At 40.8% G+C, this 27,464-nt stretch overlaps 1 protein-coding gene across 15 annotated transcripts in view; it reads right to left on the bottom strand.

Moving 5' to 3' along the window:
• ENOX2 (ecto-NOX disulfide-thiol exchanger 2) overlaps positions 1 to 26,599 on the bottom strand; it is a 331,670-nt gene extending 305,071 nt beyond the window's left edge. For 9 of the 15 annotated variants that reach the window (XM_062183753.1, XM_062183760.1, XM_062183763.1 and 6 more), the window contains exons 1-2: positions 26,403 to 26,553; positions 25,058 to 25,106 (exon numbers count right to left, since the gene is read on the bottom strand). The gene's annotated coding sequence lies outside the window, so the exon portion shown is untranslated. Of the gene's footprint in view, positions 1 to 25,046; positions 25,107 to 26,402; positions 26,554 to 26,582 lie in introns of those variants that run through there. The other 6 variants (XM_062183765.1, XM_062183768.1, XM_062183769.1 and 3 more) reach the window with 3 other exon arrangements.
• Positions 26,600 to 27,464: the final 865 nt, after the last annotated feature.

Below are 27,464 nucleotides of genomic sequence, written 5' to 3'. Positions count from 1 at the left end.
CAGCTCTCTGCTATGGCCTGGGGAAGCAGCAGAAGATAACCCAGGTCCTTGGGCCCCTGCACCCATGTAAGAGACCCAGAAGAAATTCCTGGCTTCTGGCTCAGATTGGTGCAGCTCTGGCTGTTGTGGCCAATTGGGGAGTGAACCAGCGGATGGAAGCCTCTCTCTGCCTCTCCTTCTCTCTGTGTAACTCTGACTTTCAAATAAATAAATATTTTTTAAAAGCAGCTCTTTAAAAAAATAAACAAATAAATTATGAAGGGTCCTCATCAGAGTGAATCTTTTATTTAAAGAAATGCCTGCCTTCCTAAAGTAAAAATATCACTGAAAATTGTAGATGTAGTCTTGGGGAGGTAGAGGCAAGGCATTAAAATTTTCCTTTATATCCAAATGGGTTTTGTCTTTCATGCATTTCTCAAAACTGAGCTGTGGTAGTCTCTTTAGTCCTCAAAATAGAACCTATTTGCAGAGTGCAGCAGGGTAACCCTAAGTGGCACTTTATACACCCATTTCAAACTCCTCTAGGCAGTTCAGTGAGACTGGATACAACAAGTTTATGGGAGTGGGTTTGAATGATACAAAAAGGGAGGTGGGGTAGACTGCTGACCACTGAAAACAAAGCAGAATCAAGGATAATAAAGAATACAAAGAGAGGGGCCACCGCTGTGGCCCAGCAGGTTAATGCCCTGGCCTGGAGTCCCAGCATCCCATATGGGTGCAGGTTCAAGACCCAACTGTTCCACTTCTGATCCAGCTCCCTAACGGCCTGGGAAAGCAGTGGAAGATGCCCCAAGTCCTTGGGTCCCTGCACCCGCATGGGAGACCTGGAGGAAGCTCTTGGCTCCTGGCTTCGGATCAACCCAGCTCCAGCCATTGTGGCCAATTGGGGAGTGAACCATCAGATGGAAGACCTCTCTCTCTCTCTCTCTCTCTCTCTCTCTCTCTCTCTGCCTCTCTTCTGTAACTCTGACTTTCAAATAAATAAATAAATCTTTTAAAAAAAGAATACAAAGAGAGAGAAAGGAATTGCAGGATGTGCCAAAAATGTCATCAACTGAAAAGAGTACAAAGTTCTGGGATGTAGGCAACAGAGGATGGGACAGGCAGGCATCATTATTTACCAGATAATTTCCATAGATAGCAACAGTCAAGTGCACTACTCTACCTACGCGTTTTTCTCAACACTAAATATTCTGACATTGGTTCTTTATAAAGTAACCAAGTAGAATTAATACACATAATGAACTCTACACAATAAAACAGAAGGCCTTGATTTATATCTCTTTATTTAGAGAACACAGTCTATTTCTTAACCAAATTCCTCCTAAAATCTGCTCTGATTCTAAAATGCTTTTTTAAGTAATGAAATCATCCTGAAAGGGTATACTACTAGTTCGAGGATGATTTATCAGAGGGAAAAATGGAAGCTAAAAAGCAGTGAGTCATGAGTGGCTGAACAATCCAAATGAGAATAGTGAAAGTGTATATGAAAGCTAAAATACATAAAAGCATCTGTGACCTAACAATGGAACTAGGAACTCTTGCCTCTGTTTTTTTTTTTTAAGATTTATTTATTTCTTTGAGAAGCAGAGTTACAGAGACAAAGAGGGAGAGACAGAAAGGTCTTTTATCCGCTGGTTCAGTCCCTGAATAGCCACAATGGCCAGAGCTGGGCCAATCCAAAGCCAGGAGCCAGGAGCTTCCTCTGGATCTCACATGTGGATGCAGGGGCCAGAGAATGTGAGACATCTTCCACTGCTTTCCCAGGCACATAGCAGGGAGCTGGATCTGAAGACAAGCAGCTGGGCCCCAAACCAGTGACCTCTTTCTACTGATTAACTCAACTTTCTTATCCCTAGTTTAGAAATCAAGGCAGCTCTTAATAGCAAGACAACATGATGGGAAAAACTGTACTGATGAGAAATGCAGAGTGTATATCTTATTTAAATTTAACTGTGATAATAATTTGTTAAACTACTTGTGAGAATAACTCATTTAGGCTATTTAAAAAATATAAACTATCATAAAAAGTTATAATGAGCAGGTTAGATACCAAGAGATCAAGACTTTTGGTGCTAGAACAAAAAAATCCAAACCATTTTAATAATAGTTTTTTTCAACAGTGTAATTAATATTCATATCCATAGAGACTACAGATCAGGACTTAACATTTTACTCTTGACTCTGAATTGTGATTTGCAAAAGGCAATGTACATAAGAATCATCTGGAGAGTTTGCTAAATGTAGACCACTCACAGAGTGATTCAGTAAATTAGGGATGGGGATCAAGGAATCTGCATTTTTTTTAAGATTTATTTTTCTTATTTGAAAGTCAGTTACAGAGAGAGAAGGAGAGACAGAGAGAGAGATCTCCCATCTGCTAGTTCACTCCCCAATGGCCACAATGGCCAGGGCTGGGCCCGGCCAAAGCCAGGAGCCAGGAGCTTCATCTGGGTCTCCCACAGGGGTGCAGGAGCCCAAGCACTTGGGCCATTTTCCACTTCTTTCCCAGGCCATTTAGCAGGGAGCCGGGTCAGAAATGGAGTATCCAGGAGACTTGAACCAGCACCCATATGGGATGTAGCACTGTAGACGGCTGCTTAACCTGCTGAGCCACAGTGACAGCCCCAGGAATCTACATTTTAAGCATATACCCTAAGTCATGTTGTCATGAGTAGTTCCTAGACCACATTTTGAGAAATACTGTGATTACACATCAAAAATTCTAATGATCACTTTTACATACTGATGCATTTTCTTATATGTTTAAGTGTTAATGTGGGTACATAGGCAAGGCTTTCTCCCTCCACAAAAGTGCAAAGTATTCCACAAAGGCAAATGAAGGAGCTTCCAAGGTAGAGTATAACTGAGTAAGGATAAGTTAGGAGAAAAAAAGTCAAGAAGATAGGTGTACTAGAAACAAATCTTTTTTTTTTTTTTTTGACAGGCAGAGTGGACAGCGAGAGAGAGAGAGACAGAGAGAAAGGTCTTCCTTTGCCATTGGTTCACCCTCCAATGGCCGCTGCGGCCGGCGCACCGTGCTGATCCGAAGGCAGGAGCCAGGTGCTTCTCCTGGTCTCCCATGGGGTGCAGGGCCCAAGTACTTGGGCCATCCTCCACTGCACTCCCAGGCCATAACAGAGAGCTGGCCTGGAAGAGGGGCAACCGGGATAGAATCTGGCGCCTCGACCGGGACTAGAACCCGGTGTGCCGGTGCCGCAGGCAGAGGATTAGCCTGTTGAGCCACGGCGCCAGCCAGAAACAAATCTTAACACAATGTTTCGGAATACCTGTGTAAAGCAGAAGTGATCTAGTCACTTGGTTTCTAGAACACTCAAGTTCTGGAACCTTGAGCCAGCAGAAGAGAAAAATAGCCTTGGTGATACAGTTGCTTAAGGTCTAAATAGTATATGTGAGTGCTAATTATGTACAAGGCAATAGGTCACATACTGGGAGATGAGTAAAATCTGATCTATGACTTCAAGAACTCAGTCTAATGGTGGAAAATAGGCAATAAATATTATCATACAATAGCAGGTGTGGTTTGCGCTGAATCTTGTATGTTGAATATCTCTATTGTTGCTGGAGATGTGGAAGAATAGCAATTTAAATGTTAAGAAAAACATGAGGAAAGTCACAAGAACTCTGAAGTGGTCTAGTTGGCAGGCAAATAGGGCACAGCGAGGGTTGTGGAGAAGGAGACCAAGGTGTAAAGTCATTCTGAGTGGCTGGGATGAGACCATCGTGGCCCTGAATGCCTGTTTGAAAAAAAAAAAAAACTCAAAAACTTTAAGAAGATTTTTGAGAATATAGGCTCACAGGAGAAGATCTGCATTTAGAAAGAATACTCTAACAACTACATATAAAATGGAGTGAGGAGAAAGTATATGCAGGGGAGTATATAATTGGTCATTTGGCTACATGGAAGACAAACTCCACTCTGGTTGGCAATGTTTTTTGTTGCAAAAATCTGAGATCCGAGAGAAAAGAAACAGAATATGAAAGAGATTTTTAAAACAAAGCAGAAAATCTAAAGAAGGAGCATGGGTAGCGGCAGTGTTCAGAAACTGCTGGCGCTGTGGTGATCCACTATCACTCTGTCAACACAAGGTACCAGTGTTGGGGGTCAGAAAGAAAGCAAAAATCTTCAACAGCCTGGACAGCCAACAGCTCTGGACTGTCAAAATCTTCTGAGGTCATGGATAATGGGATATCTTTTCTGGATGGCCATCAGGTCGGGCAAAAAGCTTCTTCGATGAAAAGACATGACGTGGTAGTTAAGAGCATGGGCTCTGGATCCAAACTTGCTGTGACTACATCTTGACTCTGCTACTTAGTAATTGTGTGACAACATAGGCAGGTTACTTAAACTCCTGTGTCTCCATTTTTTGAAATCCTAAAATGCAATTAATACTACCTATTTATGGGAAAACTGTGAAAACGGATGGGTTCATACATGAGATTTCAAAAAGTTCATGGAAAATGAAATTAAAACATGCTTATTTTGATGTAAAAAATGCACTGCACCCCTTACAATGTGCAAGTATTACATTTTAGTCTGAATTTAAAAGATAAAAATTGTTTTTGAGGGGACAGTATTGTGGTATAGGGGTTAAAACCACTGCCTGCCACACTGGCATCCCATATGGGCACTGGTTCGAGTCCTGGCTGCTCCACTTCCAATCCAGCTCCTTGCTAATGTGCCTGGGAAAGCAGTGGAAGATGGCCCAAGTCCTTGGGCTCCTTGTATCCATGTGGGAGACCTGAAAAAGCTCCTGGCTCCTGGCATCAGATCAGCCCAGCTCCAGCCATTGTAACCATTCGGGGAGTGAACCAGCGGATGGAAGATTTCTCTGTGTGTGTGTGTGTGTGTGTAACTCTGACTTTCAAATAAATAAATTAATCTTTAAAAAAATGTGTTTGAGATCCATGAATAGTTTCTTCACACTACACATTTTCTATGGGCTTTCTAAAGACTCCTCATATAAGTTATTTATAACACAGCAAGGCAGAACAAGCATTCAATAAATGTTAGGTATTCTTATTATTGTATACATGTATGGGTGGGGGACACATACTTAAATGTGCTATGCTCAATAACCCTTCAAGGCATCAGTGTTATGCCTATGTGATGTCAATGAGTATAATATAGCAGCCCAAGGGTCATTTAATATACCATCCTGCATAGACAGCATGCCTTAATTATTGCTCATAATGAGTAAGTGAAGCCCTTTTTAGAAAAATGTAGATATGAATAAGTATAATTTGTAAATATTGTCAGCTATCCCCTTAAGTAAGCCATTGCAAGCTGGCTCCAGCACACCACTGGCTGATGTATACCAACTCTTAACACTCCTATTCCTAAGACCTGCCCTTCACTAACCCTGAAACACATTCCATCAGACGCCCCAACTTCAGTTCCCTGAAGAACCAGCACCTAGAAATCCCTAATTTTCCTTGGCCTCAAATAGTTTAGGGAACAAATGATTATCTTGTAGATGAAAGAATTTCTCCTTCACCAATTAGGAAATGTCAATTTCTTTTGTTAGATGGTTTTTGTTTAGCTAATATTTTTTACTTTTTATTTTTATATCACTATTTTCTTAGAATTGTATCTATGAAATATATTCAATCTGTTCTCTTTGTATTAGTATTACATTAACATGAAAAAATAATATACAAAAGTTCTTAAAAAGCACCAATAAGCTTTTTTTCATTTTTACGAAGAGGACTTGTTCCCAGGAAAAGGAATGGACTAAGGGGTGTTAGAGCTTCCAAACGTGCAGAAAATTTGTCACCTGAAACCAAGTTCAATATGAAGCTTCCAATCACCTGTCTACTTTGCCCAGTTCTCCTTCCTCTAATCCAGACGTATTTCCTCAGGTTCCCTCCTGTATTTTTTTGTGTCAAATTCTATTTAGTTTTAAGAATGATGAAAGAGCTTCATTTTAGCTTCCTTTCCTTTTTGCCAGAAGGAAATAGCATGAAGATAGCTTTAAGATATGTTAAAGCATAAAGATATCTTAGATAAGTGTAAATTCTAATTTACATGGTATCTGAGACAATATATCCATCATCACCTTTCTAAAAGTCTCATAAAAAGATTATCACAATATTTGCCCTCTGGCTCATTTTCTTGACAACATTCTCAAATATTCATTGTCAAATGCTGAAGAAGAGCACTGTCAAATGCCAAAGAAGTAACTGTCATTTTTCCAGTACATGGGAACAGTCTCTAATGAATTCACAGCTAAGAATGACTCCTTCAAGAATATTTCTTGAAGGGATTTTAAAGAAAGTTTTACCAGAGAGTTAGCATGAGCTACCTAAATATCTAAGTTTATCTGATGAATTGATATTGCAGATTTAAATAGTGTTTCCTTCTTCAGTGGGACAGAAAGAATGTGAGTTTTTTTTTATTAAAACTAATGAATTTAAAATTGAGAAATCATTTGGAAATTTCAAAAGATGGGGAGGCTAATGAGGGAGGGAGGGAGAGAGAAACAGAAAGTAAGAAGTGTGGAACTGAGTTAGCTATATAGATTTTCCTGTTGATCTGGACAAAATGTTCTCATTTAAAAAATATACAGCACTTATAATTCATGGGCAGTATATTTTAAAATATACATACTTTTATTAAAACAATCTCAAAGGTTCATTAAGCAGAGTATTAAAAACAAACTAGCATTTCAGAAGGGAAATATTCCATATTAACCTTTCAGATCAGATGACATTTTGCTTCCCAAAAACTTTACAAGGCTCTACTTTTATTTATATTGATGCATAATTTAATCCAAACACTAATGTTTAGGATATATCAATAAAAATCTAGAAAGCATTCACATATTAAAGTACATGTTGGATTAAAATATTTTTGAAAAACTCTACAGTTCTATCAAATAATACTTTTTTTAAAACAAATGACAGAATTTAGTTTTCCAGATTAGTAGTTCAAGTCAAATTTACCCTGGATCCATCAACTGAGAGGCCTCCTGGTATAAGGAAGGAAAAAGCATAAAACCAAGGAGTTTAGGCTCTACCATTTGTTAGATGTGAGACCCTGGGCCAGTTACTTATCCTCTGAGTCTCTGTTTTCATACCAATCTAATGGAGATCATGTTGCCACTGCCCTCACTCAGGGTTGTTTTGAGGATCAACTAAAAAAGCATATATCAAGTCACTGTATAAATGTTATATACCACAACCACTGTGATTCAATAATCAGAAACTATACTGCAATTATAATTATTTAACAGAGTAAAACCATTTTTAAAGGAATAAAACCATTAAGGAATTAAACATGTATTAATGATCAGCATAAAATTCATTCATAAAAGCCACATGATTGGATTTGTCATTATTTGTTAGGTCACCTTGGAATTGAGAGATGGCAAGGAGATAATGTCACCGCCTTTTTTTTTTTTAAAAAAAAAAGTAAACATTTTTATTAGCACAGGAAAGTTCTGCCCAGACATAGTAATTCTAGTAGCATAACAAAGTCCAGCATTTTTCACAGCCAGAAACTTAAACCATAACATCAGCCCATACGAAATCTCCATTTATTGAACAAAGCAATATTTTCCGTATCTATTTAATTTTGTAGTGGAGAGAACAAGACAGTCTCTGGCTTTAACCAGAAGAGAAAAACCTCAACAACTTCTCACATTAAAATATACAGAGATGTCTCTTCTAGAGTCAAGTATACATTGGACTATGCAGAAAACATCCAGCAAGCACAACTTTCCAACACTTAGCAAAAACAAACCAGCCAATACCCAAAGAAAAAACTGAAGCTATAAATTGAAATAAACGGGCTGCAGGAAGACTACACAAACCTGCTGTTGCTTTAATTGCAGACAATTCAATTCAGCAGCTGTTGGTCCAGGCACTAAGGTTCACTGTATGCTCTTCAGCGTAACCTTGAAATATTGTCACTCACTCACTTCTCCACATCATCTGCATGCTGTCCAATTAATGAGGAGCGAAATCAACTGTCAAACCACGCATCAAAAACAGAACATGATCTTTTAGCTCTTAAGGGCAGGAGCACGATATTTTAAGGGTAACAAAGCAAGAAGGGAGATGAAGACCCTTGACAATAAATGATATTCAAACTTTTCAAAACATGCTGTTGTAGGAATTAAGCTTCTGTTCTGTTCAGCAAGAAAGTGAAACTTTCTCAGGGTTTTTCATTTACAAGGGTCCTTTCCATCTAACTGCTATGTAAGAAGCCTTTAAAACAACATTCACAAATATCTGGTCAGTCTTCAAGTTCTGTATTATTATGGACCAAGATGTTGCTGAAAGCTTAAGAGACTACTTAAGGAACACTGTTGATCCAATGCTATTTTACAATACAGATGATTCGGGGCTGGCACTTTTAGCCTGGCTGTTATCAGTACTTTTTTCTACTAGGAGAATAAACAAACAATATTAATAAATTATGTTCATCAACCTGAGTTCAATAATGAAATAAAAATAAATTAACCACACAGACACATTCTGGAATGTATCCTATTTGAAGTTTTCTTACTCTTAAGTATAAGCTAATTCTATACAACCAGTCAAGGAATACAGGAGTTAATAAACTCAAGAGAAACATAACACATACTAAGTGTTTAAAAATTGCTTTTTGCTTCCAATGCACTGTGTCTTCTGTACAAACACTCCAGGCTACATCACATACTACCAGTTGCAGACATAAGACTTGAGAAATTCAATACAAGAATACAGCAGAGAAGCATGCACAATTAAGGGATCAGGACTACCAATTTAACAGAAAACCCAGATTTTACACAGAAATCTGCTACAAATATTATAGCTAGGGGCAGGCATGTTTTATGCAGCTGTTTTGTTTAGCTCATTAGAGCCCTATTTGTCCTTCAATACAGTTGAATTGGAGGCAAAATAAGAGAGAGAAATGCACTTTGAAACAAAAGGGAAAATTCAGATAAAATAAGACATACCATACCTGTATATTGTACCAGGAACATTGTGACACTCTTCAGGGAACTGTTTCACGTTGTATCCTATTGTTAGTTATTCTTTCCTTACCCTCTTCTCTCCACAGAAAGAAACACCAAAGCACTCCAAACCCCTACTATACCTTATCCCTAAGCCACCCCCTCATTCAGGAGAGAAAAAAAAAAAAAACAGCCACAATTCAGCTCAGATCCCCGATGCTTCTGTTTAGCTCAGCTCCAGCCGACCAACTGAGCTCTAGCAACGGAGCATAGGGAGGTGGATTCTGATGCCAGTAGCACTTCCATCCACTTCACTTACACAAAAGCAGGCAGTGGAAAATCCAGGAGCCTTGAAGACAAGGGCTGGAACTGGCTTTTATGAATTGCTATTACTGCATGTGTCACCATCCATCTCCAATGACGGACACTTATAGGCTGAATTGGGAGTGGAGGGGGTGGGGTGGAGGAGGTTGGAGAGCAGGTGGAGAAGCAATTAGCAGTATGTTCATCGGAGAATTCGTTCGGGATTTCATACATCAGTGCCTAAAGAAACAGCATGCAGTTGACAAATCAGAACTTTACGATTTGCATGCCTTAGAAGAAACCTTAGCTCACAGCTCTGAAAAAAATAATGCTTGCCCACTCTTACAGGGCATGTAAAGTCACCCCTCTGCTTTCTCTTTCCTCTGGCTACCCTTATTCCTGAAAAATCAACATTCAGAATGAATATTTGCTAATTTTCCCTAAAGAATTGTATTTAAAAGGCTGGAAGCAAAAGAAGTATAAAGGAATTAAATTCTATTGAACATGACATCTCTTAACAAAAAGGCAAGAAACTAATTATTTTAAATCAACTTTTCATCCCTAGTCCCATTCCCCAGGTGCAGCTTTCACACCTATAATCAGTGAATCACACAACTTTTGTGCATATATTTTACACGGAAAAAATCTGGGCCTACCTAAAAATAGTTCAGTTAAAGTCAAGGTGAAAAGTCAAGAGCTATGTGCAGGACTCACTTGACAGGTGGCCTTAAAAGGTACTTTACCTGTAAGAGCTTCAGTTTTACTCATGTACCAAACTGAAGCACATTTTTCAGACCGATTTTAAAATTAATCATGAATAAGAACAAAAAGGACACAGTCTCTTAGGAAGGAAACATGATGCATTTGAAAGGGCACTGGGGCTGAGTATCAGGAAACCTAAGCTCAGGTTCCAGTTCCACAACTTTCTAGCAGTGTGACCCTGGAGAGTCACTTAACTTCTCTGAACCTAAATTCTAAATTCCCCAAAGCATAAACTGGAGACAACAGCACCTATCCTGACTGCTCCACAGGATTGCTGTGAGGAGTTAATGCAATCATGGATATCAAAACTCTTCTGTAAGTTGTAAAGGGCTATACAACTATGTGGGGATAATTATTACCACACCCTGAAGCAAATCTTGTTTAAATGACTGAAATGAGGCACATCTAGCACATAATGAAAACAAAAATAAAGGACTGATATAATGTATGAAATACTGTCAAATTTTAACATAAGAAGGAATCACTGTTTGCTCTTAAAACTGCACAGGGAGGAAACTTCTTGAAAAACTTTAAAATGTGATACACCTGCATAATACATTAAAAGTTTATTAAAGAGACTAGAGCCTTCAAATTCCCCTTTTCCTTTCTGGAATGTCTATCCATTTTCTTCATATGGTCTGTATTGTGTCCCAGCTAGAATGCATACTATTGAACAATGAACATCTTCCCAGTGGGTGGGGAAGAATTTGAGTTGATTAATTAAGTCTAAATACACAAAGTAAAAATCCAAAGTCACGCTTTGTGAGGCTCCAAGCTGCCTTGATACTATATATACAGTGACCAGCTGGCTTAAGCTGGGGCACTATTTTAGCACATGAAGTCCTAGGGTGGCCACACCTGGGGCACTAAATGATCCAGGCAATGTTTGGGGACCTTTGGTTCAGCCAAATCCCATATGTCCTGATTTCCATCTGTATGGTGGTTACCCAAGTGTGTATTTGTCCACATGGGCCAAATTTAAAGCAGCCAAAAGAAAGGTGGAGGCTATAGCAGAAATATCAGACGTCAGCTCCCTCCAGTGCCATCTGTACCCTCATACAAGTACTCAGTCCAATCTAATTCTTGTGGGAAGAAAAAAAAGTTTTTCTAATTGCCCCTTTGGATGTCTGAAAATGCCTATATAAAAATATATATATACATATATATATTCTATGTTAAATCAATGGGAAAAATAGGTAATATGAACCATAAAACTTAGGTGACTGGTGGCAAAGAGCAAGAAAGCTATTCAAAGATAGAGAAGGAATGGGGTCAAAAGGGGTGAAGAAGAGAGAGAATGGATCTAAAGTGAGAGTTTTCTTTCTAATCAGGAACATACTTGCTGGGAACATAAAAAAATCTCACCTTCTCCTAAAAAGCACTTAACTTTTTGCAGTATTGAGGAATGGCCCATTTAGCACTGCAACAGCAAACCTAGCCTTCCAACTACTCAGGGAAACATCAGGAGATTGCAAAGGTACCGGTGGTCCTAGCACCAGAACTTGCTTTTTCTCTGGCATGCAGAAAGCCAGGCAAGTAGAATAGGGTTCCTTCAGAGGCCTCATAAGCAACCCTCTGCCACAGCCCTTCTGTGGCACAATAGTCCATTAATAAAGGTACCAGCCCGGGGCTGGCATTGTGGTACAGCAGGTAAAGCCAGTGCCTGGAACGTCAGCAACCCATATGGGCAGTTAGTCCTGGATGCTCCACTTCAGATCCAGCTTCCTGCTAATGGCCTGGGAAAGCAGCAGAGAATGGCCCAAGTACTTGGGCCCAGTACCACATGGGAGACCCGGATGAAGCTTCTGGCTCCTGGTTTCAGCCCGGCCTAGCCCTGGTGGTTGTGACCATTTGGGGAGTGAACCAGCAGCAAATGGAATAGATTCTCTCTCTCTCTCTCTCTCTCTCTCTCTCTCTCTCTCTCCTCTCTACAACTTTCTCTCTGTAACTGTGCCTTTCAAGTAAATAAGTCTTTGAAAAAAAATAAAAGAAAGGTGTCAGCTTAACTTCAGGTTAGGCAAAAGGAAGCTTGCTGGAGACTTTAAAAACCATATTGCTAAGAAGGAAACAAAGGCTGCATCTCAGATTAGATCTATTCTGCCTCTGGGCGTTTTAACTAAACTGCTTCACAAATTTAAGCCTGAAACTGAGGGGCCAGCATTGTGGCGTAGCAGGTAAAGCCACCAACTGTGATGCCAGCATCCCTTATGGGCACCGGTTCATGTCTTGTCTGCTTCACTTGCTCTCCAGCCCCCTGCTAATGGCCTGGGGAAAGCAACAGAAGATGGCCTAAGTACTTGAGCCCCTGGCATGCACATGGGAAAACTGGATGAAATTCTTGCCTTCTGCCTTCAGCCTGACCCATTACAGCCACCCGGGGAGTGAACCAGCAGATGGAGGATCTCTCTCTCTGTCTCTCCCTCTCTCTCTCCCCTTCTCTGTAACTCTTTAAATAATTTTTTTGTAAAAAAAAAATCTTGAAATTGATACTCCACAAATTCTATAGAAGGGCCATTCAAAATACAAGAGAAAGGACAGGGGAGAAGATTTTTTGTTAGCTTCTTTCCCAGTCAAAAAATGAGTATGCTATCAAGAACATGATTTACAGAGTGTCCCAAAAGGAAATGAGATGGGAGGCAAGAGTTTCAACCCAGATTAGCAAGAATGGAAACAAAACCATCCAAGAATTCTCATTTAAAACACACACACACACACACACACAAGACCACGGCAATGTTTCCATTATCCTGATTTCAAGCTCCAGAATGTCAGTACTATGATTCCCAAAACCACCCAGCTTCTCCTCAGCAGCCATCACCAAGCCTGACTGATCATTTCAAATGAATTCTTGTCATTAGCCACCTTGGATTCAGAGAAATTTTGTCGAAAACAAAAATCCCAGTGGAAGATTTCAAAGAACCAAGAACTTGAACCAAACCATGAACCTAAACGGTGAGAAACAACACTAATTTGCTAAACCACAAACAAAATAGAAATGTTAAGAGTATGACAGCAACAAAAACTACTGAATTGATTTCAACCAGAACAAAGCTTCATGTTTTCTGAATCTATCAAACTTGGACCAAACCCTCAGAGTCCAATCAGTTCAAGTTCCTGCAAAGAGTACATTCAAGGCTTGGTTTTATGTGCCACAAAGCAATCACAGTGTTTATTAACACTGGACAAGGATTCAGGAGAACTGAGTTCTGATTTTTGTCCACTGCTGATTTTGGTCAATCCACTTGAACTGTCTTAGCATCAGTTTGCTTGTCTTGAAGTGGCTGAGTGGGATTGCCAACATTTCAGGCCTAATAAACTATGCTACTGTGAAACTTAGTCTAAGTGATGAAATATACAATGTCACATCTTGGTCCCACTCTCCAGGATGCTAAGAGATGGACCATCAAACTCTCTTAAGAGTTCATGTTTCTAACTTATTTTGAAATATGCCTCACATAAGAGTTGGTAACTGACCTTGTTCTCATCCTTAAGAATAGTGAACCTAATATTCTTTTTCAGAATGGCACCCCTTAAAAAATACATAAAAGATTTCAAGAATAGTTTGTTTTACTAAATAGAAAGCTACAGGTGAATTGTCCCCCTAAAAGAACAAGAAAAGAACCAGCATGATCCAGGATATGCTGAGCATCTACTGCATGATACTTTATATAATTTTCTTTTTTTTTTTTTTTTGACAGGCAGAGTTAGACAGTGAGAGAGAGAGAGACAGAGAGAAAGGTCTTCCTTTCGTTGGTTCACTCCCCAAATGGCTGCTACAGTCGGTGCACTGCGCCGATCCAAAGCCAAGAGCCAGGTGCTTCCTCCTGGTCTCCCATGCAGGTGCAGGGCCCAAGCACTTGGGCCATCCTCCACTGCCTTCCCGGGCCACAGCAGAGAGCTAGACTGGAAGAGGAGCAACCGGAACAGAATCCGGCGCCCCAACCAGGATAGAATCCGGGGTGCCGGCGCCACAGGCGGAGGATTAGCCAAGTGAGTAGCGGTGCCAGCTATATAATTTTCTTAATAAGACCTTATATTGCTGCTACACGGCAGGTATTATTTCTTTATTTTATACACAAGGAAACTGTGGCTTACTGATGTTAAGGCATACTTCTTTCTTAATTCCATGACTCAGTTGCTTTGTGAATATATCACATGGTAAATCAATACAGTAAATGTAAACTTCCTTGCATTGATACTGGGTTGATTTTTTAAAATGTCACCTGACAGTTCTGTATAATGGTTAGGATCACTACTAGACTCTAGAGTCAGACAGACCTGAGTTTCTTGAATTTGGGTTTATGGACAAGGTACTTAACCATACTGAGTCTTAAACTTTCTTACATGGCAAATGTGGTAAGAAGCAGTACCTACCTTGTTAGGTTGTTTGAAAGTGTCAATGATGTGATAGCAGTAACACAATACTAGGTACAAAATGACTACTAAACAAATGTAGATTACATCTACCCTTGGAGTCATAAACTCATAAACAACACAAGAAAGGAAAGGCTGCAAGTGCTCTTTAGCTACAGTACAGACACAGTTTGAGAGAGATTTTCGGTGGCCTACCTATACCTCCAAATATAAGTTGTACCTGTATATAAATTAGCATGATCATGAAACAGCATGAATTTATTAATTAGTGGTGTCTAAGTGGTAGCAAGACTCACCATGCAGTTTGCTAAGCACTTATTGCCCCTAGTTTCCTGGAATCTATTCTTCTAGAGAGAGTAACAGATAATAGTATTGTTAGAAGTACCAGGTGGGCTAAGGCAGCCTTCCTTCCTTAATTCTTCAAGTCTTGGTCTCTGTCTCTCTCTCTCTTTCTCTCTCCCTCTCCCCTCTCTTCCCTCCCTTCTTCCTCCTCCTCCTCCTCCTCCTCCTTCTTCTCTCTCTCTCTCTCTCTCTCTCTCTCTCTCACATCCCTCTCTTGTCTTATATACTTCCTTCTCCTCTCCTCCTCCAGTTGGTCTCTGTCTCTCTCTCTCTTTCTCTCTCCCTCTCCCCTCTCTTCCCTCCCTTCCTCCTCCTCCTCCTCCTCCTCCTCCTCCTCCTCCTCCTCCTCTCTCTCTCTCTCTCTCTCTCTCTCTCTCTCTCTCTCTCTCTCTCACATCCCTCTCTTGTCTTATATACTTCCTTCTCCTCTCCTCCTCCAGTTGGTCTCTGATTCTCTCTCTCTTTCTCTCTCCCTCTCCCCTCTCTTCCCTCCCTTCCTCCTCCTCCTCCTCCTCCTCCTCCTCCTCCTCCTGCTCCTTCTTCTTCTTCTCTCTCTCTCTCTCTCTCTCTCACATCCCTCTCTTGTCTTATATACTTCCTTCTCCTCTCCTCCTCCAGTTGATTTGGGCATTGTGTCTCGTCCCTTCGCTGTAGCTCTGTCTCAATTCATCAGCATCAAGCGATATTTATGGAATGTGTGTCTGGCACTACACTAGATAAAATGGAGGGGCCTCCAAAAGGTAATTAAAGAGACACGTGTTCCATAGCTAAACAGATCAAAGATGCACAGGCACAGGTAGACCAGAGTTAAGGCAACAAAAAAATAGTTTGCCCATCTAGTTAAAGATATGCATGCTGAAGAATCTGGGGAAATTGTACTGATGCTTACACCTTATTTAAAATGCACAAAAGATGGATCGATGGAAAGACTAGTGATAAAGCAAGTATAACATTAATTACAGAATCTAAATGGCAGGTTAGGGTGTTCACTATACATTTCTTTCAACTTTCCTGTAGATTTTAAAAATTATTTATTTGGGAAGTAAAAGGGGAGAGAGCCAGCGAGCAATCCCATTCACTGGTTTACTCTCCAAATGCCTGTGATGGCTGGATCTGGGCTGAGGCTGAAGCCAGAAACCAGGACCATAATCCAAGTCTCCCATGTGAGAGGCAGGAATCCAATCACCTGAGCCATCACCATTGCCTCCCAGGGTCTGCTTTAGCAGAAAGCTGCAGTCAAGAGTCATTGCTGGGAATCAAATCCAGGTACTACAATCTTGGATGTGCACACCTTAACCAACAGGCTAAATGTGTGCTCTTCCATGGATATTTGAAAATTTTCATAACAAAAGGTTAGAGAAAAAAGGAGGAGGTAAAGGATATAGTTTATTCAACCTCAAATGTTTCAATACAAAATAAACATATTTATATACAAGAACATAAAGCAAATAGTGCAAAATATAAAACTTGGTAAATCTGAGTGAATAGTATATGAGAATTCCCATAGGATCCTTACAATTTTTCTCTATTTAAAATGTTTTTGAAATAAGAAGTTCAAAGATAGTTTGCTGAACACTAGCTCCTTTCATCTACTGTCTTAGTTGCCACTTTTAGTAGAAACAATATTAGGTTAATAGTAGAATGGCAGAATGGTAGAGGAGAATAATCAATCCGTACCAAGACATTATGCTAGGCATAAGGGATTAAAAGTAAAAAACAAAACAAAAAACCACAGTCCTTTCCCTGAGAGAACTCACTGTAGATGGAGGAATGCCAAAGTAGTGTCTGAAAGGATGATTTGCTAGATCACAGATCCATAGGAGAGAAATATAAAGATTGAAAAGGTGGGTTGGAGCCAGATTGCAGAGTACTGAATGCCAGGCTGAAGAGTTTGGACATCATCCTATGGATAATGGGAAGCCATTTCTGATATCTGAGTCAGGGAAAACTGATTGACTGGATAGTACAATTAGTTTGGACATGGGTACCTTCAACAGGCATTTGTTTCATATTCATATACTTCCGGCCCTTGTATCTACTATCTACTTCCCCTATCTGGACATGGCCTTTAGGGATTTACAGCATTCCAATTCTGCTCATTTTTCAAACAGCCACTTCCTGACATCTCTTCAGTGTCTCTCTATGCCTCCCCGCCCATAGACACATCCCCCAAAGGGAGCTGACCAGCACTTGCCTCGGCCCTGCTGACTCAGCAAGCAATAAATAAGCCTCATATAATGTTTTTGAAATGAAGCTGCTGCATTTTGAAACTCTGATTTCCGTCATGCTAATCAAGCCTCAATTACTGCTGGGCTCACTGATTTGATTGGAAAGAATGAATATTCAGCTAAGTGACATGTGAAGGAGCACAGGAAGGTATGTCCTGTGTGTAGAAGGGAACAATTGTTCCAAGTGCTCTTGAAATATGGAAAGAAAACTAAATAGAGACAGCATTGCTAAATAGAGGCAAGTGATAAGCCTAAAAACCTTTCAGAGACTACCAAATTAAAAAGGAGACTTTCTCTATCTCCAGTTTCCCTTCTCCAAAAGCCCATCCTTAAATCGAATTATGTTATCCCCCCATTTAAAAGCCCATGCTGGTGCACTCTTGCCAGTAGTACACTGGCCTGCTTATCAGCAAGTAGACTTCCTTTACCCAGTAGCCACAGGACACCTTTCCAGATTTGCATCCTGTCTCGCTCTCACACATTCCCAGTGGTTCACATAATATCATAGTTTTTTCTGAAGTATCAATTTTTACATATGTGTCTGCCTAACCCAGATTGGTGGCACCTCTGCCTAGAATCTTTGCCTGTAACTTTCTTGTACATCTAGAATCTAGGCAATGCCCAACCATAATTTCTGATTCAGCACAAGTTAGATCTGTAAATTTTCCACCTGCAGCAGCAATTCCTTCCACCATGTTCCTGAAACCCTGTACATACGTCTCTCTAGGAGCACCTTTCACGTTGTAACGTAATCACCGGTTTAAGTCTGTCTCCCCTACTAGATTATGAGTTCCTTAAAGGCAGGCAGGCATTATGTCTACTTCATTATTATATTGCCATGGGGTCTGATCCTTGTGCATGTGCTCAAATGTCTGGCGAGGAATAAGTCTGAACATCCAGTGTCCCTTGAATTCAAACTCCACATCGATGGCAAGATGAACATTAACCATTATATAACCAAAGTTATCCTGGCGAAGTGTGTTTGAGGACCCAACTGAAGATGAAACAGGAAGAGGACATACTATAGAGCCTTACTGTGAGTTAGTTTTTATCCCCGGAAACTCTTACTGGCAGTTGCTACTAACAAAGAAGAAAAGCAGTTGGAGTGGATGAGAAGGGACCTTACGGGGATTTCCCTGTCCTTATCTTTCATAGTTCACCCCTGAAGCAATGTTGCTGATGTAACAGTCTCCATCCACTGTTGCAACTCTCCTGAATTATCGGCAAACTTCCACCTGGGCTCTGCCTACAAAAGCATTTGAACTAGCCTTATTACTGGTAAGTCATTGAAAGGGCTCCAATTCTTATCCCCACCTATCATTATTATGTCAGGAAACATTTGGTGGGTAAGAGGATGCCAGAAAACAGAGTGCCAATTGGAGGAGGGGGAAGAGTTAATGAAAACTGTATTTTTCCCTCCTAGATTGCCAATATATTTCACCATGCCTCTCACCCTACAACATTAGTTTATACTACATATCAGTAAAACAAAAAAGAAAAATTAAGACTTCAGCAAAACTTTACACTTTGTAGGCAAGAAAAAGAGGAAGCAACACTGAGGATTGTAATATAAATCTTTAGACATATGATCAGTAGTGACTTCTGAAAAGTAAACATTTGGGCTGCTTTAAACAAATAGCAAAAACCAGTTAGTCCTTTCTGTAGACTAAGCTGAGGTGTATGCTGATTTAAAAAAAAAAAAAAAAACTAAGTCTGTTTTGATCTTCAAAACTGTCAAACTGGTAAACACTTCACTTTTTTGCACATATAAATCGAAGAGCCAAAGCTAGCTTGAGGAAGATTTAAGAGACAGAAAATTTGTCTGAGGTGTCTGCCAAATCTCCGCAGCAGAGACAGAAACCCTGGAAGAGCTGACACGATCATAACTCTCACATCACCGGCAGGCTTGTGCAGGGCTGGATGCACAGAAAGTCACTGTTCCTTTCCTCATACTGTTTGTAAACAGACAAGTAGATCATTTGCTTATCAGCTATCTGGTAGCTCATTTTTGTCCAGATAGCCCACAGAGGAAAGATATAGGGAAAAAATGCACAATAAATCCCTATTGGTATACATCCCAATTGTCAGTTGGGTAAATTTTCATTTATATGATGGGCCTACTTATTAAAATCTTCTCTTTCTTTCATTTGATCTTGAAAGCTCACTTTCTTGTGGGTGCATGCTCTCTCTCTCTTTCTGTGCCTGGAAAGCACTATAAAGGGCATTTATGAGCATCTAGTGTGGTGCCTAAAGCCGTGCTTCCAATAGTGATCCACAATAACTCACTGAATGAACTGAAATGCCATCTGTAATTTCTGTATTCAATTTACTTGATCCTGGAGCAGAAGAACCACGTATTATTTTTCCTGGAGTATTTAAAAGTGACAACTCTTTACAAAGTAATATTACTTTATTCAGATGACTCATGCTCGGGACTCTGTCCTTTAAAGATCATCCATTTTTGCACAAAGGGTATTATTTGCAAGGAAAAAGAAGCAAAGACCACACTGCAGGATCCTGAATGACAATATGAGCACTGATACATTTTTGTAGAGAAAATCGGATATTCCATATTGACTCAATTGTATGTTATATGGTAATCTACTACATATGTCTAAGATGACTTAACAATGCAAAAATATAGTACACACATGGGCTATATTCTGTAAATAGGATTAACTGTTGAATTCAACCAAGGACTTCCCTGGGGACAGATTGCTGAAAAAATACATCTACATGACATTTAGAAATAATAAATTAACCAATGACATCAGCTCCCATGAGACACATTGTTTCTTGTACATTCAATTCTATCACAGTTTTTCTATAACTCTCTGCTGACATCCCCATCCCAAAAGACATAGAATTTCAAAACAGAAAGGAAAACACAGCAATTGGAGCTATTCCATCTCTCCTGCATGAAGTGTTAAGCACACAAAGGAAAGATTTCTGTATGTTAGCACAAAGTGAACCCTGACATGGTGAGATCATGTCAGTCTGGAGCTGTTCTTGTTATACTCTGTTCACATATAACTTGCCCAAGGGACCATATAAAAAGACTGTATTCATACTGACAAGACTGGCAGGAATTGCAGGAAAATGAAGAGAGCTGACTTAGGGCAAGGGAGGTTGATTTTTTTTTTCTTTTAAAAGCATTCTTTATTAGGATAACTTTTCTCCTTCTTTTAACTTAGTTTTCCCATCTATAAAATGGGAATAACTACTGCGTGTATTTCATCTTTTTGCTCTGAGAGTAAAGTGAAATATCAACAGACTTCTTGGCACAGAACAGCTGGCCCACACAATTCATATCAACATTTGGGTAACATTAACCGAACACCTGTTATGTGCCTGGCACTGGCCTAAGACCTCAAGTAAACATGGAAAAAAAAGTCAAGGCAGTTGTGGAAATCAGGGAGCTGATTTTCAAAGGTCTTATAAATGGGTTTAAGAAGTTTGGACGTTATCCTGAGAACAATGGGCAGCCTTTGAACTATTTTACATAGGGCTTAGAAAGCTTCAGATTTGTCATTTATAAAACTCATTCTGTCAGCATTAGTGCAAAATGGATTGGAAGGCAGTAGGCTGAAGAGAGTAGTGAACCAGGCTATAAGTGATCCATGTATTCTAGGGGAGGGAGCATGACTCAAACTAACACAATGGTAAAAGGTGCACACAGGGAAAATATGTTTTTATTTTTCTTTATTTTTAAATCTATCTATTTATTTATTTAACTGAAATACAAAACAACAGAGAAGAGGGGGAGAGAAAAAGAGAGATCTTCTATCTGCTGATTCACTCCCCAAATGGCCACAACAGCTACTTGGGAGCCAGACTGAAGCCAGGAGCCAGGAATTCCACCCAGGTTTCCCACATGGGTGGCAGAGGCACATGGACTTGGGCCATCCTCTACTGCTTTCCCAGGCCCATTAGCAGGAAGCTGGATTGGAAGCACAGCAGTTGGGACTTGAATCAGCACTTTGAAATGGGATGCTGATATCACAAGCGGCAGCTTAACTTGCTGTGCTGCAATGCCAGCCCCATGAAAATATGTTTAAATAACTTTTTAAAATTAACAAATATATCAGTGTAGAGGATTGATGTAAATAAAAATATGCAAAAGGTAAAAAATAGAAGTCATATGTAATCTTATCATTTACAGTAACCCCCTGCTGGCATTTTTGTTTATGACCATTACAGGATTTTTGCTATGCACACATATAGATGTGTGTGTGTGTGTGTGAGATATGCATGCATGTAAACTGGGATCTACCACTCTGTACTGAAAATATTATGACCTGAATTTTCCCTTAAAATATCATAAACTTGCCACATTATTACATATGCTTTGGTAATGTTAACTTACATGGTTACTTAATAATCTATTCTATAGATGTACCAAAATCAATTTCATTGACACACCAAATAATCAATATTTGTTATTCTATTTTCTCTTTGATTACTATCATTATAAACAACTCTGGGATACACACATACATGCTAAGGACTAAACTAGGCCGGCGCTGTGGCTCAATAGGCTAATCCTCCGCCTGCGGCACCAGCACACCGGGTTCCAGTCCTGGTTGGGGCGCCGGATTCTGTCCCGGTTGCCCCTCTTCCAGGCCAGCTCTCTGCTGTGGCCAGGGAGTGCAGTGGAGGATGGCCCAGGTGGTTGGGCCCTGCATCCGCATGGGAGACCAGGAGAAGCACCTGGCTCCTGGCTTTGGATCGGCGAGATGTGCCGGCCGCAGCGGCCATTGGAGGGTGAACCAACGGCAAAGGAAGACCTTTCCTCTGTCTCTCTGTCTCTCTCTCTCTCACTGTCCACTCTGCCTGTCCAAAAAAAAAAAAAAAAGAACTAAACTTCTGAAAACATAGTGTTTCCTCAACATAGAGCCCTAGAAGTTGAAGTGGTAGGTTAAGAGTTATGCTCAATTTTAAGATTTCTGATATATATTGACCAAGTAAGTACTCTCCAAAAGGGCTTTATCAAATTACAACACCACTAACAGTGTATATGAGCAGGAAATGGGTTTGAGAGTGGTGTCAAGGATGGTATCAACTGGACCTGGTAGAAAGGAGGGATGTTTTCTAGCATAATATCAGGGCAGGAGTGATGTGAATTCTGTCAAAAGGAGCAAAGCAATGATCAGGTCTAAGGAACAGGTGTCTGGGTCAGTGAATGATGAAAAAGAATAAGGTAAGATAACGAGGGGAGAGCCAGGCATTTGACACACTGCTTAAGATGCCATTTGGGCTATCCACATTCCGTATCAGAGTCTCTTCCAATCCAGCTTCCTCTTAATGCACACTTGGGGAGTCAGAAGGTAATGGTTCAAGTTCTGGGGTCCCTGCCACCCACGTGGAAGACCCAGATTGACTTCTAGACTCCTGGCTTTGGCATACCCATCCCTAGTGGTTACAGGTATTTGGGCAGTGAACCAGCAGATGGAAGATTTCTTGTCCATTCTGTTTGTCTTTCAAATAAAGAATGAAAGTAATTTTTTAAAAAAGCTAAGTAGTGGAGAAAGAGAAAAATGAAAAAGAAAGAAATATCTAATAAAATTATAGGCATTTTCCTTTGCTGTTTTATTCAACAAAAATAGTAAATGTAGCAACCAGCTAATATTTTCAAAGAATTTTGCCCTCTGTGCTACAAAGGTCCAGAGTTACATTTGTGTGAATGTTTTGATTCCTCTTTTCATCCAATAACCATTTATCACATGTTTACTGTGTGCCAAGTGCTGTTCTGAAGGCTACAGGCATGGTTCCTGCCCTCAAGGAGCTCACTGTCTAAGGGGCCTAGCACTGCTTTGTGTGTACATTTTTGTGTGCGCATAGAGAGGGGAGAGTTACTGGAAAAGGTGTTCATATCTGAGCTGACTCTTGAAAGCCAAGGAGTTCCTATGATGGCCAACAGTCACTGATCACACTCACACTCCATACATAACAGCACTTTGAATATTTGTCCCACTACTCTCAAGGACACTCGGTAAGGTAGTAAGGATGCTCGTGTATGATAGGGAGTACTCTTGAACAGTAACAACAGCCTCCACTCCTATTTAATGCACATATTTGGCAATACTATGCTTATCATAGAATATAAAAGATAACAAGCAACTGGCACATACAAACTTTAAAAACAATATTGTTGTTGATATAATATTCATTATTGACATCAATATAATAATATTCACAGCTACCACGTCCTACTAATTTTACTTCCTGGGTATCTGTCAAATCTGTTACCTCCTCTTACACGTCACTACTTTTGGGTCTTCATCATCTCTCTCTGCAACAGAGCACCAGCCGCTGAAATGGTCATACCTCTTTCCAGTGCATCCTTCCCACTGTCATCATCCAAATATGAAAATCTGATCATGGCACCCCAAAATGTTTTCATTATATGTACTGCCTATAAGCCATATTTCTCAGTCATTTGAGTGTCGCTTAGTGATTTTTACCATATTCACATACCATGGTGTACTTTCTTTTATTATACACTATTTGTAATTTTCTTTTTGTAGCTAGAAACCTTTTATTTAAGGTATACAAACTTCATATATTTCATATACACAAATTTAGGAACGTATTACAAGGGTACTTCCAAGAGTTCATGGACAAATGAATTAAAAGGTAATATGCATTTTCCATGAGCTTTCAAAGACCCCCTTGTATTTACTTAATGTTTATCTTTAAATCCAACTGGTTCACTATCTATTTTTACAAAGTCTAACTTAATATTAGATTTGATGACCTAATTCAGTTTTATTTTTTATAAGACACATTTAAATATATAACTAATAAAATTAAAAATATTTGTCAGAGCACAGCATCTCCATGGGGAGATACCCTACATTTTGAGAACCACTGACCTATGGGGGCACCTCCAAATTTCTTAGCATTGCAGTCATGGTTCCTCACAAATCAGCTCCAACCTACATTTCTAGACTCTTCTCCCACCATTATACTTCCCTTTTACCAAACACTCTGCACCCCAGCAGGTTGTCTGTACACGCTCTACTCTTGGACAGCCTCGGCCTTTCAGAGACTGGAGCCTTGATCCAGAATGTCTCCATTCCATTCTTCTCTGCCTGGAAAACTCATTTACCCGTCCAGACCAATCTGTCATGTCGCCTCCTCACAGAAGCCTTCTCTGTGACTCTCCCTTACAGCTAATCACTCTGTCCTCTATCTCTGCATAGCACTTTGTACCTGCCTCTATTATACTCCGCGCTAGAGTATCTCAGGATGGCGGGCATCTATTCCTCACACTTTGTGACATCTCCAACACTGCATGTGGGCAGCAATCAGAGAGGAGGTACAGTGACCCACATCACTTGTCAAGAAAAAGCTAAAGGAAAATAAAACTGAAATTACTGTCCAGATCCAAATAGCTTACAGGCATGGCATATTTTATAAAAAGAACCAGCTAATTCAGAAATAGCCATACTGGCTATAGTTTTGGCAGACACAATTAGCTACGGTTGCAATAGCAGTTAAGCTAATTTGGTTTTGGCAGCTACTTTACAGCAGACACATTCTGACACAAAAATTCAAAATGAATCACTTGGGTTTCTGCCACAATGATCAACTACACCATACAGTAATCTCTCCTTACCACAACTGGAGAGTCAAGAACAGAAATGAACATCGAAACAAGCGAGCCACTGCGGAAAGAACATGGGCTTCAGAGTCAGGAATGTGTACATTCAAACCCCAAGTCAACTCCACAATCTATGTCATTCAGGTAGGTTGTTTAACTTCTCTGCATTTTTTTCCTACAAAAAGCTAGGAACAATAGCACATACATCCTAAGACTCTCAAGATAATGCAACAAAGTATTTATGATGATGCCTGGGACACATGAGCTCAATAAATAGCAGCCATTATTGTCACCAATTGAGATTAATACAATCAAGATAATATGATGCATACGGGCAGCAAATGCACTTCTTAAGAAAATCAATTTATGGCACTAGGCTTTAAAACTGACAACTATAGATTGCAACTAAGAATAGCCATGATGAAAACATCAGTACCACAAACTTCTTCAATTTAAATAAAATCACACCTGGAACATACCACCACACTTCTTTGTGTTCTTCAAGAATTGATCTCAAATCAGGTTCCCCTAGGATGAAAAGAAAAATCACCCAATCTTAATTTTTTTGCCTTCAATTTTATTTGACACAGAATAATATTCAAAGTGGATGCTTCAAAGTGTCCCGTTATTATGACCCCAAGCTGTTCAACACAATTCATTTCCCAATATATGCCCTGCTGACACCTCTTACTCCAATCAGATAAGCCTGTTTGTCAAACTGTGCTCCCTCTTCAGTCTACCTTTCTCAAACCCCCAACCCAGTATAAGGAAGCATTTTCTCCCTTCTCTTGGTTCACTTCAAATCCCCTTGGGACCCAAATTAAAATTCACTTCCTTTACAAAACCTACCAGGACTGAGCTAAAAGACAGATGAAGGTTTCAAGACTTTGAAACGGCTAGATCAACCACCATGGCCACCAGTATGCCCTTCCACTAATGCCTCCACACTTCCTGCACACGTTTGTTATAATACAGAATTAATACAGTCTGTTTCTCACGGTCTGCTTTATTCTGTAGTTGGTGTGTTCGCTAAATGCTTGTCAACATTAATGCTATCAGTCTTTGCTGGAAATCGCTAAGGCGCTCGGTTTTTAAAACAAGTCTAACTTGTGGTCTGCACTCACCGGAACACTGACCTGAACTCTAAACACATTATTTCTCAAAAACAAGATTCCCTTTCTCTTCCGCCTTTCAGCCCTTCTGGAAATTGACGGGAATTCCTTTCTAATCCAAAGACTTGGTCAGGGAAGGGGCAGGTGGCGGGAGGGGCCGGTCAAGCGGTGGCGATCTTGATCCCGTGATCAAGGAGGAGAAAACCTGCCCCAAAGCCACACCCCCCAAGGGAAACGGGGAGTAGGTGCGTTGGAAGGTGTGTGCGCCCAGACCTGATTGGCAAACTGAGGGAAGAGAGGGAAGAAATCACCCTATTTCCGCAAGCAGTAAGCAGAGCCCTGGAGCCGCCTAGGGAAGACCCTAGTTAGGAACCCTAACTTCAGATCTCTGAGGAGGCACAAGGCGGAGATGGGGGACGTACGTGTAGACGGCGTTAAGGAAGAAAATGAAAGTAGGAGGGTTGGGGGAAAAACAGAGAAACAGACGGAGGGGGAGTAGAGAAAAAGAGATCCCAAAGCTCCAGAGAACTAGCGCGGAGAGCTCAGAAGCCCCCGACTCCCAGTCGCAGCCCCCCCCTCCCCCGTAGAGGCGGAGCTGGGCGGAGTTTGGCGCAGAGGACAACGGCCCCGGAAGCACCCTCCTCCCTAGGCCCCCTCAGTCCCACAGTCCCCAGCCACGGCCACGGCCACTGGGGCTTTCTGCCTCTCTGACCTCCAGCTCCCCGGCTACCGAAGCGCTACTCCTTATAGAGCCGCGGGAAATCGGGCCGGCGCGACAGCTCCCGGGCGCAGAGTGCCTTCGCGGCACCTCACGCGGCGCAACTGTCTTCTGCACTCTCCGCCTCGCGCTAGCCGGCCTAGACTCAGCACTCAGGCCCAGCGCAGGACTCACCTACAACGGCGGCCGCTGCGCCGCCTCCTATTGGTTACTGGTCACCAGGGAAGCCGGAGGCCCAAGCCCTCGCCCTCATGGGAAATGTAGTTTGAGGTCGCAGGAGGCTGTTCTTCCTGAGCGGTGTCCAATATTGGCACTGGCGGAGAGACGCAAATGAAGACAGAGGATTGTGGGAAATGGAGTCTAGGTGCGTCTTTGTCGTTACAATACCTCCACCCCTTCCCTTTGTCCCCCTGAGTTCAGACGGAAGGCATTCTGGGTATTGTAGTTTGCAACGCAGTTTCTTACGGAATCTTTTCTCTTAGAGCGTGGGATGTGTTTGTGGGTACAAAGGTCTCATTTATTTTATAATGTTGGTTATCATCATTTGGGGGAAAGCACTTTATATCGTGATTCGAAATTCACACTGTGAGAGAGTTTTAAATGTTATGTATGTTCTGGGAAAATTTTCACCAAAAGCAGAGATAACAGTCTTTTAAAACTGTCAAGAGTTTGTTCTTTGTGAACTACTTGGCTTTAGAATCACTGCTGAAAAAAAAGAAAGATTTATTTATCTGAAAGCGTGAGAGAGCCAGGCACGCACTTCCATCCATTGGTTCACTCCCCATAATGGCCGCAAATGCCAGAGCTGGGCCAGGAGGAAGCAGGGAGCCGGGTGCTTCTTCCAAGTCTTCCACATGGGTGGCAGGGAGAGGAGTACCTAGGTCATCTTAAGTTGCTTCCCTAGGCACGTTAGCAGGGAGCTGAATGTAAGTGGAGCAGTGGGGACACAAGTGGCGCAGATACGGGATGTTTGGGTTGCAGACGGTAGCTTAACCTGCTTGCCACAATGCTGGACCCAGAATCACTTTAAAAGCCTTAGGGCCCGGAGCTGTGGCA

This window comes from Lepus europaeus, chromosome X, assembly GCF_033115175.1.
Source record: "Lepus europaeus isolate LE1 chromosome X, mLepTim1.pri, whole genome shotgun sequence".
Classification (NCBI taxonomy): Eukaryota; Metazoa; Chordata; class Mammalia; order Lagomorpha; family Leporidae; genus Lepus; species Lepus europaeus.
This window is presented reverse-complemented; position numbering and strand designations above follow the sequence as displayed.